A 5,632-nucleotide genomic window follows, 5' to 3' on the forward strand; every position below is an offset into this window, starting at 1 on the left:
CATTATGTCTATGCTATTTTGTTTCAGTAGTTACAGAAAACTAACATATCCTATATCATAGGATGTTAAGGACAAACCTGACATATATCCTTTTTTTTTGACAGTCTAAAATCCACTGAATAGGTTCAATGCTTTACTTTATTAAAGTAACCATTTTTGACAGAACTTCCTTCCAAACCACAATAGACATGTAGTTGGTGTACACGTAAAAACAACTGGGCATCACAAGAGAGAAAGTTATAGAGGTCAAGCCACAAGGAAGATTTAAAAATCCCAAATCTGTATGCACATAATAACACAGCCTCAAGATGTAAAGGGAAATTGATACAATTTAAAAGAAAAAGATGGATTCATGATTAATGTGTGATATATTAGTACTTTTTCATTGGATCTATTAATACTCTTTCACTGGTAATCAATAGAGCTGACAAGTAAGTATACATGGAACAACTTTCAAAACTGGCATATTCTAGGCAAGCCTCAAAAAGTTTTAATGGATTGATATAAAATGCTGTAAGTTCTCTGACCACGGTGCAAGTATGCTATCTATCCATAGTTGTTTGGAAATTAAACAACTAATAAAAGACTCATATGTAAAAGGAGAATTTAAATAAGAAATATAAAAATATTTAACAAAATATTACATATAAAATTGTGTAGGAAGAAGCTAAAATCCCATTAGAAGGCACCTGATAGCATTAAATGGATATGTTAGATAATAACATAGGCTGGAAATAATTATTTAAATAGACATCTCCAAAAGTTAGAATAACAACAGTGTGTTAAATCCAAAAGAAATAGAAAGAATAATAAAGCAAGAACATAAATTAATGAAATCTTAAATAAACATAGAGATTGTGTAGTTCTTGATCAGAAATCAAATGCTATCAGAATGGGCTGAAAAGTAATTGGGAAATTTCCTATTTACATCTGTTTATTTCTATCTCTTTTAATAATGACAAGGAACTATTAGCTATATTACTGCTTAGAAGGTAGACTTCCTCAGCTAATATGTTTGTGCTCTAATAGTCAATTGTCAAAAATTCTCTTTTTAAATTTAAATTGTAAGTTTGTATAGGGTAAGGGCATAAGTTTTGATGTCGGAAGACTCCTATTTTCAAATAATCTTTGCCACTTAATGGTTTGTGCAACCTTGACATGGAATTTATTATCCTTAAGCATCAATTTTGTCACCTATATGATGAGGATGAGCGAACTCTTGAGTTTATTATGAAGAATAAATGTAAAGCTGCATAATGCTTGGCATATAATAAATATTTAGAACATGATAGCTATTACTATTTTTATGCCAGGACATACTTTTCATCTTGAACTTAAAAGTCCCATAGCCTACAACAATGCAAATAAAGGATGTCAAGTGGCCTTATTTGTCTGAACCACAAATCACATAACATAATACTTCAAAATTTTAAGTCTTCTCATAGAAGATAAAGGTAGTTTTATTTGAACTATCTAAGATTTATTTTTATGTGTGGAGGAATCAGTAAAAACTAAGAACTACATATTTTCCTTTTTTAAGCAGAATGCAAAAATAGTGATTGGCTCCCACTATATTAACATTACACATCTTCACGCAGTAGAGAGGTGCTTAAATCTTATCTTGTTTTCCTTCCTCCTTGACATGTTTTGATAGTTCTACTAAAGTCCCAGGCAAAATTTGAGTTGTCAAATTAATACCTAACATTCTCATCATTGGAAGGAACTAGAAATACACCTCAAGTGCTTTGGTGTCATCAAGAATCCACTGAAGAGGAAACGGATCTCAGAGATGGGAAGAAAATATTTATGTGTTTCAGCAGAGGTTATGCTCAGCAGAGAGATGAAATGTATTTGCTTCTTCGATGAGCCAGTTTAAATTCACCAGTCTTGGTGGAGATGAAAGAGCTCCAAAAATGTTTTCTTAAACTTTTTCCCCTTACGTGGTTTGTTGCTGCTTTCTTTCCTGACTACATTCTTTTTTTTTCGAAGAAGAAGATTAGCCTGGAGCTAACATCTGCTGCCAATCCTCCACTTTTTGCTGAGGAAGACTGGCCCTGAGCTAACATCTGTGCCCATCTTTCTCTACTTTATACATGGGATGCCTACCACAACATGGCTTGTCAAATGGTGCCATGTCCACACAGAGGATCCTAACCAGCAAACCTGGGGCCACTGAAGTGGAATGTGCACACTTTAACCACTGCGCCACCGGGCCGGCCCTAACTACATTCTTAACAGGTACAATGTTCAGGAATTAGAAATCCAAGCACTTTATGAACACATAGTGTAATTGTCAGACTTTGGGAGAGGTTACATAGGTGCCTTAAGTGAATGGGAAAGCATGGTTTATCTCAAAGCAATCAGTCAATGCATCAAGATTAAACTAATCTAGATATGCTCAATCCACAAACTGGACCATTGGGGAAAATAACAGATTTGGGGAAAGTAACATATCTTTTAGATGAGAAAGGGAAATTTTCCATGATGTGCAACAGTCTATCATGCTTAATGGGTATATAAGAATAGGGAATTATTAATCCTATTTTTCAGAAGACAAATCACAGAGATATAATATAGCTTGCATAAATTTGTATAGTCTAGTACCTGGAATATAATTTATTTTTCTCAGCTTCCAGTCCTCTGACATTTACTAGTGCATCACACAATCTCCAAAGTTCAAGATTCTCATTTTCAAGGCACAGCCTAATAAATTTTAAGGGGAAATAAGACAGAAGTCAAGTACATATTAATTAGTTGGATCTTGTTTTGAGTTAGAACACCATTGACTGTTGCTTTAAAAATTAGGTCATAATTAGGACCAATTTCCATGATAATAAGTTTTAGCATTTGGATGTAGACTTTTTCCCTTCTTCTCCACAAAATAGTCCTGAATTTTTCATGGGAATAAAAGTTAGAGAAGCAGAACATTTAAAAACACACAGACTATGCAGTTGCTCTACACAGCTAGGCCTGCAACCAGCTCTGACATGTAGCCCTTTGTTTCTCTATCCAAAAAGTATAATAGACAAGAGAATGATTAAAGCAAAATTTTTAATTTTTTTTTTTGAGGAAGATTACCCCTGAACTAACATCTGCCACCAATCTTCCTCTTTTTGCTGAGGAAGATTAGCCCTGACCTAACATCCATGCCCACCTTCCTTTATTTTATATGTGGGACACCTACCACAGCATGGCTTGATAAGTGATGTGTAGGTCTGTGCCCCGGATTGGAACCAGAGAACCCCAGGCAGTGTGCATGAACTTAACCGCCGTGCCACCAGGCCGGACCCAGCAAAAATTTTAATTTTAAGAATTTTGATGTTGATGTTTTTCACTCTGTTAACCTTAACTTCCCCACACCCTATGTAAGAATCCAATTTCCTCACACCGACAATTGGCTGTTAGATTTCTTTTTGAGGGTCCCCTATACTTGACCTATCTCACAATGTCACATGCTCCAAAGCAACATCTCCTCTTTCTTTTTCACAAAACTACTCATTCCACAAAAGAATCTAAATTAGATATCAGGAAAAAAAATCTGATTAAACCAAGTCACCCTAAATAAAAACTTTCTTATAAGATAGGTCCTTATTTGCCTAAAATTCTTAACCTTTTCAAATACATTTTCTTTTTAGTTGTAATGATTTTTTGATCACATCAATCTCAATAATGAGACATTTAGCAACAGATATTTAGTTTTCAAATATTTTTTACAGAATATTTTCTTGAAGGTTCTGGCTGGTTGTGCTACTGTGAGGCTGCAGTCACTGTAGTAGGTACAGAAGCATCTGTTTCTAGCCAAGATGGAGTAACGAAGACAACATTTTTTGCCCTCCTACCAGAAAGGACCAAATAACCAGACAAAATACATGAAACATTGTTTTTCAAATCCTTGACAAAAGGTAAAAAAGGATAATGATGCCTGAAAGACAAGAAGTAAATGAGATAATACTTACAATTGCTCTAGTTTTCTGTCTTTTGAGAGTTTCAAGACCATGACACAGCAGGAGGAAAAGGACCCAGTCAGAGACAAGTAGACTGGAGTCGAGGAGATGCTGCTGAGAGTACAGGGCAACCAAGGCAGAAGGAGTTCTGAAAACAAATTAGCAGAGAGCAAAGAGCTGGAAAGAGGGAGAATGTTGAAGATGTACAAGAGTATTTCTCTTGAGAATTCAACTGAGTACAGACTATAGCATATGTGTAAGGAAACTACAAAAGACTGAAAAAGAGCTGCCCGAAGTATTAGAAGAGATAGTACACAGCAGAAAAAGGTGGCCAGGCACAGTACTTATTCCCATCATCCAGACTGGTAAATTTCAAGATTAAGGGGGAATCGATGAGAGTAAACAGAGGGCTCTCGCCTTAGTAAGGGGCAGTAGTTGCTCTAGAATAAATACTGCTCTGGTCCCCTCTAACACATTTTAAAAGCAAGACACAAAAGATCAAACCATTTCAAAGTAACTTATCTTTGTCCTAAAACAAGTTCAAGCATATTTATAGGGAAACATAAATATCCAGAATCCAAAGAGGTAAAGTTCATACTGTCTGTGATCCAATACAAAATTACCAGGCATGAAAAGAAGCCAGAAGAAATGACACATAATTATTAGGGGGAAAAATCAATCAATTAGAACTGAATAAGAACTGACAAAGATATTAGAATTTGCAGATGAAGATGTTAAAACAGTTATTATTATAATTGTATTCCATATGTTCATAGATTTAAGAAGAGACACATGGAAGATACAAAAAGGGAACCAAATCAAATATATAGAATGGAAAACAATATCTGAAATGAAAAATACACTGAATGGGAGATTAGACGTTCCTGTTTAAAAGAGTGGTGAATTTGAAGGGATAGCAATATAAACTGTGTAAAACGAATCAGAAATTATTTAAACAGAAAAAAGAAAAAGAACAGAACATCAGTAAGCTGTAGAATAACTTCAAACAGTGAATATATATGGGAATTAGAGTCCATGAAGAAGAGAAAAGGGGGAGAGAAAAAAATACTTGAGGAAATAATGTCTGAAAATGTTCCAAATTTGAGGAAAGCTGTATAAATCAATATATTCAATAAACTCAACAATAGCAAAGCAAAAGAAATGTTAAAAAATGACACCAGGGCACATCATAATCAAATTCCTCAAAACCAGTAATAAAGAGAAAATCATAAGAGCAGCCAAAAAATAAAAGACATGCTACTTATGGTAAAATAAAGATACAGATGACAGCAGATTTCTTGTCTGAAATAAATGTTAGTGAAAGACAGTAGAACACCTTTAAAGCAGCGAAAGAATAAAGTTATCAACCTAAATATATTTCAGAAAATATCTCTGAAAATAATGTGATTAAAGACATGTTCATATATATAAACACCTGAGGGAATTAATCACCAGAGGACACAGTACAAGAAATATTCAAGGAATTCCTTCAGAAATAAAGAAAATGATTTCAGATGGAACTGTGGAGATACTCAAAGGAATGAAGAGAAACAGAAGTACTGATTACGTGGATAAATATATACCTTTTATTTTGTTTAAATATATTGAAAGGTTAGTTGTGTAAAAAATAACAATATAGAGTGTGGGGTTCATAACATATGTATAAGTAAAATATATGACAAAAATAA

The sequence above is a fragment of the Equus quagga genome, chromosome 2, assembly GCF_021613505.1.
Source record: "Equus quagga isolate Etosha38 chromosome 2, UCLA_HA_Equagga_1.0, whole genome shotgun sequence".
In the NCBI taxonomy this organism is placed as follows: domain Eukaryota; kingdom Metazoa; phylum Chordata; class Mammalia; order Perissodactyla; family Equidae; genus Equus; species Equus quagga.